We start from the raw sequence: 12822 nt of genomic DNA, 5'->3' as shown, positions 1-12822 counted from the left end.
TATTTTTTCAGACAAAATAAATTCACACAGGAGCTGTAAAAAGGTCGTGGTTATCTCCTCACACAACCTCCCGGGTGCTCCAACTTCCTTGAGGGCAGAAACCGGTTCTGCAAGGGGCCAAGTGATATCTCAAGTTGCCCAAAGATCAGGGGTGAGAAAGCCTCAGGACTTATCAGCCTTCATCTCCCGAGGCCCCAAAGACCATCACCGGGAGACACCACGCAAAGGAAAGGAAGAAAAGACCTAATTTACATGCCAAATCGGGGACAGGTTGTGTCTTTGTCTAGGTGGATAATGTCACCATACGATTTTGTGACTTTGTAACAAATATAAGTCAAGCAAGTTGCCCAGTCGGGTGGGCAAGTTTATACACCCCCTGCCCCCACCGTGCCGAATAAACATCCTTCCTTATCACTCTTGGAGCGACAGAGTCTGTTTCCGCGAGTCAGAAGCAGGTTGGATGCTGCTGTGTAGAAGTGAGAACAGTGGCGTGATCAACTTCTACTTAGCAGGGGGTTAAGAAAAAATACAGTCTCCTCAGTTCACAGAGAAAAAGAAACAGCAAAAGCAGCTACAAGTCTTGAAATGAAATCCACTGGCCAGGCAGGACTCGGCAGTACGGAAGGTCTGAAGGGGAGGGTGCTCTGCTGTCTTCTGCGTGGTTGTTGTCAGTAGATTTGACGTTGGCCGTTTGACCCGTTGTGCTGCTGGGACAAGCTCTCCAGCTGCTCTTCACAGTGCTGCTGCCTTGTTTCCACATCGGCCCTTTAATGCAACCGGGGCTACATGCCATTGTCTGACAGCTGTGAGATCAAGACAGGCAGACACTCACAAAGCTTAACCTGGACTATCTTTTGTGCCTCTTTGTATACCTTAATTTAAAAAGCCTCCCCTCTCCTCTCTCTCCTCCCACTACTTCACATGTCAGTGTTTTCAGAGCCTTGCTTTTAACCCCTTATTTGTGTTCATTTTTCTCCAGGCTTTGTGCTCTACCACTTGAAACAGTCAGTGAGATCTCTCTCAGGCACTTCTGGTAATACCTGAGTTGTTCTGGCAAAGAAAGTTTGCTGCAAAGAAAATTTGGGTACCAGACAGCAAGAACTGAGCTTTGGATATGAAAGGGGCTGTTTTCTTGGTGGTTTGGGAGTGACAATGGGACGATTTTCAGGTGGATTTTTTTGGTTGTTGTTGGGGATGAGGTTTAGATAAGCATTGTGCTTTTTCCCAGAAACCTACAAGAGTTATTTAAAGGGAGCAGGAGCAGGTGAACAGGTGTAATGACAGAGAACTACAAAAAGACAAGGGGTCATTCCTGGCATGAGCTTCCAGTTTTTCTATAGATCAAGCTATGTGCTTCCTTACCTCAGAAAAGAAACAGCTTGATGCTCATGAGTGCATTGAAGGCAATACTTTTTGCCAGCAGGACTCTCAAGCCCAACACAGTCACAGAGAGCATGTTTGTTTTCTCCCCTTCAGCATCTGTTCAGTGATAGAGAAAAGATGAGAGAGATCATGGTCTAGATTTGGATATCGTGACACTGTCAGAAAGTGGGAAAAAAACCAAACCCAAAGGTTATCGATTCAGGGGAAGATGACAGAGATACATGACAACAACATGGGAGGAGGATATCTGTCTACACTGGGTTTTGCTTTATGATGCTTGTCTGCTGCTAAAGCAGCTGCCTTTTAAAGCAGCTGTATTTTGATTCCCCTACCCCTGAGAAAATAGATTTGCATGCATTTACCACCAACATTGTCATGTATCTTCACAATCTATTAGGTAACTAACCTTGCATAGAGATGTCTGTGGTGTTGCAAATGTTCCCTGTTACTGATTCTTCAGCCTCCTTTTCTGTAGCATGATAATAAAAAAACGTTACAAATGATAGTCACATTTTTAAAAGGATTAAACAAAATGTTCACATGACCCTTCCCATAGGAACACTGGGCAGTACAGCCTGAGGCTCCACTGCCCACTCACTAATTCTAAGATTAATGAAGAGGAGGAGATTTCTCCATGCATTTGCAGAAAACAGAAGAATTATTGAATTGCTTTGGGTTTAGTGTTTGAATGAGTAAAAAAATCAATCCCCTTTTTCAAGAAAAAGAAACAAAATCCCACCACTGTAACTTTTTGCTGTGTTTACAAAGGCTATTTCAGGCTGTGCCAAGATGTTTGCTTCCAGGGGGAAACTATTTAGTCATAACTAAATGTGCATTTTTAAAAAAGACTGTGCCTTACTTTTCTCCCAAAAAAAGTAACTCCAAGTTGTTAAACAGTTCAGATTGTTTATGCTTTTAAACATCTGTCATCTCCACTTGCTCATGTACCAGATGTCTTCCCCATTTCTGCTGGTTACCCAGCACAGCACTCACTAGCAGGAGAAACAGCAAGCATCAGAAGATGCTGCCTCCAGAAATAAGCTGCAGCTGTACCACAAAACTGTACCTAGCAATGCTTCTTTGCCATCGTGTTTGGCTGTGCAAGCCACCTCTGTGCCTTTTGTTGCACTGACCACCTTAATGGTATCGTACAACCCTTCTGATGTCAAAACGGGGGTATTTTGCTCATATATGGCTTCATTAGAGGACACCTCCAAGATGACATTCTTTGTATAGAACTTCCTTGCCAAACAAGCTACTTTCTCGGTGTTGCCATCTTCTTCCAGTTTCTCGACTTCACCACAATGACTTGTGGGTCAGAACTCCTTATGTTGTCTGTAAAAAAAATAAAGCATTGTTTGGGCATGGTTTGGTTTGATTGCCAACTTGTCTGAGGTGCTGTCACTTAAAGTTCATATATACTCCAGCTGTGACTAATTCCTGGCTTTATCAATGACTAACTGCCTTTTCTTCCTCATTATTTCTTACTGCTGCTTCTAAAAGATCAGATAAAGGCAGAGAGTAGGGGTTTTTATGGGAGCTTTCAGTTCACAGGATTCTAAGCCTCCTTTTTTCCAAAGCTCATTCTTTATTTATAAGTAAAGGACCTGCAAACCAGAAGAGAACATTTATTTATTCCCTTCCAAGAGTCAAATTACACCGCTTTCTCAACAATTTAATTCCTAAAAATAACACTTTGATCAAGGACTGTCTTGCATATTCCAGAGACATAGGAGAATAACTGGTTTTCCTTAACTCTCCCTCCCCTCCCCCAAATCTTCTCCTGATGTGGCTAAAAGGTTTAACCACAGCAAGAGTAACAGGACAAAGAGATGTCAGTTTGTTGCTTCACTATTGTGCAAAGTTACCCCAATGAATGACGTTGCAGAAATGAAGTGCTGCTGCTGGACTGGGGGACAAGGTTGATCTTTTCTAGAACAAATGCTCAGATGCAAGAACGACTTTTGTCTCTAAGATGGGGAAGTAGGAGAGAAGCAATCAGAAGTCTGTGAATTGTGGATCTCCACTTCTCCAGGAGTTCCTGACAAGGTCAAGAACTTTCAGCTGTGGGGAAAGTTTTCCTCACTAGACATTGCACGTGCTGTGAGCTATTCCGACACATCAGGAGACAATGAAAAAGAGTAATACTGGTACTTGGTTCAACAAAAATTCTTTTGCTTGTTCTGAAAAGTGTGACCTTTCTCATCCATCTGCTGTGACATATTGTTTGTTCCACAGCTCCAGGGGCAGTTAGAAGTATAATGCAGAATTGGTATAATAAACTGATTTGAAGGGAAGAACAACCCGAGGCCAATGAACTTCTGATGTCCATGGACAAATCTTCTTACAAGCTTCCTTAAATTAGTGCAATAACCTTCAGAGGTAATGTTTTAGTGTTAAGAAACCAACAAACTTCAAGGCATGACAAATGTGCCCGAGCATTGGAGCTTTGAAAGAGCTTAAAAGATGCTGATAAGCTTTCAGAGGATTTGAAATCCCTGCTCTCTCATCTTTCCAAAGAGTTACTCTGAAACTTTTATATACTTTTCTTTTTCAGTTTCGAAGGCATTTTAGAGTTCAGTTCCCAATTCCAAGCAACACACATGAATGATAAAGGTTTCACAACTGCAGAAGCCTTAATTTCAACTACACAGCAGCAGCCTTCTCAAGGAATTTCTTATGACATACAAGTAATGAAACATGATTGCTTAAACTTGAAAGAGATGTCTTTTCAGGAAACAGTGGTCTCAAAATGATTCAGTAGCCAATAAATCATTGTGATTTCTTGAAAAATAAAATATCTTTGCCCTCAGATCATAGATGGAGAAACCAGGCTGGTTCCACATACAAATGTCAGGACAAGATTAGCAACATGAATTTTGATAAAATCAAGAAACTGCAGGGAATCATCCAGCGTGCTTCCTTGCCAGACAGAGCTCAGCTTATGAAGGCTGGTTAGACAGACAAGAAAAGATTTACATGTCCAGCTTGTCAGGAGCATGCTGATGGATCTCTCTGCTAAAAAGAGGTGCATTAGGCTTTGAATTTTGCATGGCATCTGCCTTGCAGGGTGGTCAAAAGATCTTTCAGGTGTAACATTTTTCTCAACACAGGACACTTTTTTAAGGTTTGATCAAGGGGCTCTGATTTTACTCTCTTTGCCACCGGTACCCCAATACTGAACAACTGAGGTGAAAGCCAAGTAGTACTCTGACATAGCTTCACCTACAGCAAACAGATACCAAACAGGAATCAAACATTCACTGAATTCAGTTGACCTATTCAGTTTAACCCCAACTCTGAATAATTTAGTGTCAGGAGGTTGGGACGTCCCTTTTTTCTATAGTAAGTAGCAACAGGACAAGGGGTGATGGGATGAAGCTGGAACACAAAAACTTCCACTTGAGTATAAGAAAAATCTATTTTCCTGTGAGGGGAGGGAGCCCTGGCCCAGGCTGCCCAGGGAGGGTGTGGAGGCTCCTTCCTTAGAGCTCTTCAAGACCCACCTGGACATGTTCCTGTGTGACCTGATCTAGGTGAACCTGCTTCAACAGGAGGGTTGGACTGGATGATCTCTAAAGGTCCCTTCTAACCCCCACCTTCTGTGATTCTGTGATTAAACTAGTACAGAAATGTTCATAAGGCTCCATTCAATGCTTTTGTATATCATCCTTCTCTCGTCTCAGTGCTGTGTTTCTGATTCTGACATAATAGAAATTCTTAAGGACTTAAATGTCAGCCTGCACAGAAACTTTATTTCCCTTTAAACTGTCAAAGCATGACTTTAATACTTAAATCATCTAACTGCATATGAGAATGTAATAGATAGAAAGCCTACAGTCTAAGTAGCTACTTTAAGGCATTAGGGAGTCTGAGTTACAACTCAGACAAGGTTAGTACATAAAGGACATCTACTTGGCTCCACAGTCAGTTGAGTGCTGTTCCCAAAAACAAGCGCAGCTCTAACAGTTTAAACATGTCAATCAAAAAAGGCTCATTTTGCTATTCCTCCCACATGCATTTCCTTTCCAGGTGCTGTAACATGGTTCTGCCAGAGTCTGCCAGTCCTGTGGTTTCTTTGTTATCTGAGAAGAGGCTTTTCATTTTTTCTCATCTCCAGCATTTTTAAACAGTCAATGTACTAGCAAGCTGCTTCTCTGGCATGATGCACTGGGTAAGACTTTCAGCAGGAGCAAATGTACACAGTGGAATTGTGGTTGATAAAGAGAATTATTTCCAAAAGCATCAACTGAGCCCCATTATTTTGCATTATCTGAAAACACATACACAAATCCCTACAACTGCTTGCTTTTGGGAGGGATTTATGTACATACAGGACTCTTGATGTGAGAAACAAGAGCATCATACCAGCATTTCTGTGAATGTCTGAAATGGCAACACCACTGCTCAGTCTTCCCTCTCCCTGTCTTTTGTTTCCTTCTTGCCACATTCTACTATTCTCTGTGGCATATTTTGCTTCTTTCAACAAACAAACAAGCAAATATCATCTTCCAATCAACGTAGAGTGATGTTAAAATAATGGAATCTGGCAGTTTTGTCTGGCCCTACACTTGCAACTGAGGATTTGCTGGTTGGGAGGAACAAATCTTTCTCCAGAATGATAACTTTGTATTCCTTTAGCCCTTTGGAATTTGAAATGGACTTAAATTGTTCCAAAGCAGACATTTATTCCCATGCAAGACACCCAACAGACCTGGACAGATATTAGGCAGCACCTAAGGGAGTCCCATGACTTTCTGGAAGGAGAGCAGGATGTTTTAGATACGTAACATTACATGGGACATTTTTGCAGCACTTTAAGGACATGCAGACCTCTAAAAGCATCGTAACAAGTCTTAAGGTATGCACCTGGACGTTCAGGATAACGAAGATCTACTTAACAAATTCATCTCCTGTCCCATTATTCATACTTCCACAAAAAACCTTGGGGTGACATCCACCTATTCTTTACATCATAAAATTCCAAATAGAGCTGGGAAGAACTAAGGCTTGTTATAATCCCTGCTCATCACATTTGCATTTTCAGAGCCTAGGCAACTTCACAGCCAATTTTCTTTCATTCTAAGCAGTCTTAGACATGAGGCAGCTGTGAAAATTTAAGCCCAAGGATATTGAAGCTCCTTTCTCCTCTGTTTCCATGCCAGTGGAATTATTTACCTGGTGAAACTATGAATGTGGTGTTAGTGTCACTTATGTTAAAGCTAAACATGAAGAGAAATAACAAAATAACTGCCATGCTCCATTCATCTCCTCTTCAGAGGAGCCTGAGGGGTGACCTCATTAATCTTTACAAATCCATAAAGGCTGGGTGTCAGGAAGATGGAGTCAGGCTCTTCTCAGTAATGTCCAATGACAGGACAAGGGGCAATGGGTATAAGCTTGAACATAAGAGGTTCCAAAGAAACAGAAGGAATAATTTCTTCACTGTGAGGGTGAGGGAGCACTGGAACAGGCTGCCTAGGTGGGTTGTAGAGTCTGGGAACATTCAAAACCCACCTGGATGAGTTCCTGTGTGTCTACTCTAGGTGGTCCTGCTCTGGCAGGGGAGTTGGACTGGATGATCTATCGAGGTCCTTTCCAACCCTTAAGAATCTGTAGTGTCAAAAACTAACTTCTTATACCAGAGAGCTAAAGATCCATCTGAAAACATCTCTCCACTGTCAACTCATGACTAAGTTGTTCATTCCTGCTCAAAATGATTCAGTGAAAATCCACTGGAGGGTAAGACACTTCACAGGAAATTTGGGCCAAATTGCTATCCAGTTAACACGTTAAGTAATGTGAGCCAGCAATGTGCCCTCGTGGCCAAGAAGGCCAATGGCACCTTGGGATGCATCAAGAAGAGTGTGGGCAGCAGGTCAAGGGAGGTTCTTCTCCCTGTCTACTCTGCCCTGGTGAGGCCTCATCTGGAGTCCTGTGTCCAGCTCTGGGCTCCTCAGTTCAAGAGGGACAGGGAAGTGCTGGAGAGAGGCCAGTGCAGGGCCACCAAGATGATCAGGGGACTGGAGCATCTTTCATATGAGAAAAGGCTGCGGGACCTGGGGCTGTTTAGTCTGGAGCAGAGGAGACTGAGGGTGGATCTCAATAGTTACAAACATCTCAATGGTGGGTATCAGGAGGTTAGGACATCCCTTTTTTCTATAGTAAGTAGCAACAGGACAAGGGGTGATGGGATGAAGCTGAAACACAAACAGTTCCACTTAAATATAAGAAAAATCTCTTTTCCTGTGAGGTGAGGGAGCCCTGGCCCAGGCTGCCCAGGGAGGGTGTGGAGGATCCTTCCTTGGAGACTGGACATGTTCCTGTGTGACCTGATCTAGGTGGTTCCTGCTTCTGCAGGGGTTTTGGACTGGATGATCTCTAAAGGTCCCTTCCAACCCCACCATTCTGTGATTCTATGAAGTAATGCACACCCAGTGCTTGGGGATGATGGAGCAATAGCAATATATAGAGGCAGCCTTCCTTAGCAGGCTCAAGCTGAGGATTCACCTGGAAACCCTGGACAGAGTGATTATTGCAGCAGAAAGTTCTTACAATGAACCCAAACTGTTAGATTCCTTCATCCTCCTCCACATTAACAACATTTTACAAATAACATAATGACACTTACTTGGCTCAACTGTGAGAGTCGTCCCTCTTCCAAAAATAAGCTTATCTGTCCTCACACTGCTGATACTTACTGCAATCAATCACTCTTTCCTTGTGGTATTCAAAAATGTTGTAAGAACAGGGGTTGAAAAGCCAGATATTTGTCCTAATCATCCACATGTGCAATCCCATGAGGATTTCCAGATCCACATTTTCTTCCAAAACTGGAAAGGGAAAAACAATAATGATTTCAAAGTGAGGACAGAATTTCCAGCTTCTACCTTTCGTCCACCTTTTAGAGACCCTTTGAGCTCTATTCCCAGGATAAACAGAAATATTAAAAGAATGTTGCATTTGCCTCCTTAATCATTTCAGTCACTCAGCTGCTTTTTTCCCCAAAATATGTTGCCTTTTTTCCTCCTCTAGGTTTTTGTACAGGACCCTATGCTGTTTATATCATTGTGGTGACCCAGCCACCACAGTGATAGATTTCATTGCAAAAAACTGTCACTTCCCGCTTCTTTACTACTCAGAATTTGGATTCTAGTCATGTGACTTCTTGAGTGGTTTCTGATGCAATACACCACATAAAGAAATGTGATATCAGTAAACAGTAAAGAAACATGAAAATCCAGCACTTTTAGTGCTATCTCAAAGCATTTATGACAATCTGCTTCACCTTGAACCTGGTTTCAGTTCTCAGGAGTTTATCTGAGCTCTTATCTGGGCTCTAAAAGTTGGTGTCTGAGGGTCATTTAGTGCCTTAGAAAGTCTTTATGCTGGTTTGAGACAAGGAAGCAGGCAAAATGATTGTTCATAAACACAGACTTATTGTGCACTGTTTGAGCTCAGGATCCAGAGAGGAGAAGACAATGCAGAAAAGCAGGACTGGAGCCCTGGACTTCAGGAGAGCAGAATCTGGGCTCTCCTGCTTAGAAAAATCCCATAGGTTATGGCCTGGGAAAGAAGAGGGCCCTGGAGCTGCTTGATTTTCAGAGATTAACTCCTCCAAGTTCAAGAATGTTTCATCTTGACGATGCAGCAAATGAAGAAACTTTCAAGAACATCTGTGGACCAGTTGCCCCAATCTTACCAATTTCTAACTACTTTCATTCTAAATTTCCTAACTCTTTCTGGACTCTCCAGTATTTATGGTCTCAAAACCTGTTTTCATGGGAAATGACAAACATCACATTTATGAATTGTTAAAACATTCCTTTGGATTAGCTGACAGTGGTTTGATGGAATCTGCCTTGATGTGCTAAAGCTGCTTATGCACTCAGGTATCTGATTTTTACTATCTCTTGAGTTATTTTTATAAGGGTTTTGGAAGGATTTTCCCAATTACTCCTGCACCTTTTTTTGTTTCTCAGTTTCTTTGCTCTTGTGAGCTAGATTATTTGACCACAGTGTTGGCTATTCTGTGGGCTATTATTTATTTACCTAAGCCCTTGGCTGAGCTTGAAGGGGGAAATATCTAGTTATGACTGACCAAAGCTGGCTTTTTAATTGGATCATGGAGCAGTCTCTGCATCTTCACACCCAGTTCTAAGACACAAAACGAAACAGCATTACTTCATCCTATTCACAAATCAGTGACTCCCCACTGATACAGTGGTTCCCCACTGGATTACTCCGTGTTTATTTGCATTACTGTTGTCATTACTCTTTATTGTGTTTAAGTGTTTTCTCCTCCTTATTCCCTCATTCCTCCCAGGAAAATGTTGAGATGTCTGATGTGATACTTTCAGTCTCTTGAAATGTTGGCAGAAGAAAGAGAACAAGCTCTAAATGCCTCCTGTAACAGACCTGGGTACATCCAGGTGCCTCTCTCACAGCCTTTGCCTGCTGCCAAGTCTTCCCAGAGCAGTGAGAACACACCCAGTTTGTCACTGGGCTCTCAGATGCAACTGAACAGCCTTTTCCCTTTGGGTGGCCACAGAAACACACTTGCCATCACAGCCTCCCACAAGTTGTTGCAGTACCTCTATGCCCCTTGCCAGGAAAGTCAGCTCAGAGAGGTGTAGCAAGTGCCTTGCCTTGAGGCCAGCAACAACCATCCATGATGGATTTAACCCCCCTCTTTCCAGGTCTGCTCTGGCCCTGCCTGTGTTGCAAGCACTCTGCCCTTTTCAGCCCTCTGCTGCTGCAGAAACAGGGTAGTGAAGTGACACTCTGTTTCCATGGGGCACCAGAAACCATGGTGTCTCTTTCCCCAAGATGCTGTTTGCTGATGACTCCATCAGCCTCCCACACAATCACTTCCTTCATCTTGCTCAGAGGCCACCTGGCCAGTGTCTGTCTGCTTCAGTGAGGAGCAATAAACTGTGATCACTCCAAGGAGCAAAGACTGGAGTGATGCTGGTGTAGCATCAGACACTGGACTGGTAGGAGAACTAAATGGTTCTCTGTGAACTCAGCAGAAAAAGTTTAGCAGAGAAATAGAGCTGGCACCAGGAAGGAGGCAACACCTTCCCCTCTTCTGTGTCAGACAGGAGCTTTTTCTGATTTTCCCATTCAAAACAGTAAGTGCATCTGAAGGACAAAGCCCTTTCTTTCCCAAGCTGGGATGGTGAGGAATCCACTCTCCTGCCCCTGGAATGGCTCTGAATGAGCACAGCAGGGACAAGGACCTCTCACAGGCAAGTAGGGAACAACTACACTGCCCTCCTGAAACCTGTTTTTTTTAAGATGGGCTGCAGTGCCCCATGAGCAGTTTCCAGCCCCAGTTACACCACCAGCCCACAAGATGAGTGAGCAGCAGGTTGGTGCATCCCCATCCCACCTCTGCAGAGGCTGGTCAGATGTCCAACACTGCTGTGCCCTGCAGGGATGGCAGGAAGGGAGCCAGGGGCAGGTCAGGCTGCAGCAGCCAGCACAGCTCCACAGAGCCCTGCAGAGTACAGGGGCAAGCTCAGTTCCCAGGAAACATCAACCCTTTCACTTACCTGTGATGGGGAACATCAGCACACACACGGCAGCACACGTGGCCAGAGCCGCTCGCTCTTGCCTCTCTGCCCGCAGATCAGCTCTGCCCACATCTTCCCTGCCTCAGCTTTGGTCACTGTACTCACCCCAGGCAGTGCTACAGGCTGGGACAGAGAGGCTGGAAAGCTGCTCAGAGGGAAAAGACAGGAGTGTTAATTGGCAGCAGCTGAACATGAGCCAGCGGTGTGCCCAGGTGCCCAAAAACGCCAATAGATTCCAGGCTTGGGTCAGAAATAGTGTGGCCAGCAGAACCAGTGATGGAGGTAACGCCTCTGTGAAGAACAGATTTGAGAAGGGAGGTTGTTGGTCAGTTGCAAAACTGCAGCAGCCACAGGGAGGGAGAATGTGAAAACATCTGGGCAGACCCCAAGGTCAGTGGAGAAGGAGGGGGAGGAGGGTGCTTGGGCACTGGAAGAAAGACTCCTCTGTGATATGTGGTGAGGACCATGGTGAGGCAGCTGTGCCCCTGCAGTCCATGAGGTCCTCAGGGAGCAGAGACCCACTGGCAGCCCGTGGAGGAGCCCAGGCCGCAGCGGGTGGATGCCTGCAGGAGGCTGTGACTGTGCTGGAAGCTCATCCTGGAGCGAGCTCCTGGCAGCAGCTGGGAGCCTGTGGGGAGGTGCCCGTGCAGAGCAGGTTTGTGTCAGCGCTTGTGAGCCTGGGAGGGCCCCGGGCTGGAGCAGTGTGTCCCCGTGGGACTGTTGTGGCGGTGGGTGACCCCCGCTGGGGCAGGGTGTGAGGAGCTGCCCCCATGGCAGGCCCCAGGCTGGAGCAGTCGGTGAGGAGCTGCAGCCCGTGGGAAGGAGCCACGCTGCAGCAGTTGGTGAGGGACTGTCTCCCGTGGGAGGGACCCCACAGTGCAGCAGTGGGAAGTGTGAGGAGGCCTCTCCCTGAGCAGCAGCAGCAGCAAAGTCCATCTGTGATGAACTGACCACAAGCCCCATGGTCTGCGCTGCTGGGGGGAAGGAAGGGGAGTCCTGGCCAGAGGAGGGGTGGGGGAAGGTGTTTTTCAGACGGTTTTATTTCTCATCTCCTTGCTCCTCTTTTGTAATAATCAAACCTTTTTCTCCCCAAGTTGAGTCTGTTTTGCCCGTGACGCTCACTGCTGAGTGACCTCTCTGTCCTTAACTCACAAGTGGTTTGTTCTATTTCTCTCTCTTTCCTGTCCCATTTAGGAGGGGGAGTGATTTAATGACTTGGTGGACACTGGTCTAAACTACCACAACTCACCTGGCAGCAAAACCTCTCTGGGCAAAAAGAGATGTGCTGTAGGGCCACCCCAAGTTTTCTCTGGAGCAGCACTGCACGCCGTTGCTGCTGGGATTCTGAAGATGGCCCCACAGCTCTCAAGCTGTCCCTTGCTCCTGTTACAGTCTCAGATCTGGGAAAAAAAAAGCACAAATTCCCTATTCTGCTCCAAAGCTTCCAAATGACACTGTATTTCCCTCATTTTCTCTACCCAGTCCTCAGGCAGCTAAGTTGTGGGCTACACTGAGTGAGCCTGAGCCATGCCCAAAACCACAGCAAGGCTATTTACAGACCCCACCAGCTGGGCCATGGCTGGGTGGGAACCAAAGCTAACAGCAAAAACTGTTTACAAAGGCCAAAAGGTTATGGAGTGTGACAGGGGTAAGGATCAGCCTGAGACATGGGGAGATGGCAATCAGAAGGGTCAGGACAGAAAGGGACAAAACCAACTGAAATGACCCTTTCAGAATCAACACTGGAAAACTGATGCTGTAACTACACAACTCTCCGGGGAGCAGCACTGAAAAAGTGTGGGAATAGTCCCCAGTTTTGAGGCCCAGAGTTGGGGCAGTGCCAGGAGGTTTCTGATGAAAC

General features: G+C 45.2%; 1 pseudogene; it reads right to left on the bottom strand.

Moving 5' to 3' along the window:
• Positions 1-1363: 1363 nt before the first annotated feature.
• On the bottom strand, positions 1364-9105 carry LOC133629314 (T cell receptor delta constant-like; annotated as a pseudogene).
• Between the last annotated feature and the right edge of the window lie 3717 nt (positions 9106-12822).

The sequence above is a fragment of the Colius striatus genome, unplaced genomic scaffold (assembly GCF_028858725.1).
Source record: "Colius striatus isolate bColStr4 unplaced genomic scaffold, bColStr4.1.hap1 scaffold_38, whole genome shotgun sequence".
Classification (NCBI taxonomy): domain Eukaryota; kingdom Metazoa; phylum Chordata; class Aves; order Coliiformes; family Coliidae; genus Colius; species Colius striatus.
This window is presented reverse-complemented; position numbering and strand designations above follow the sequence as displayed.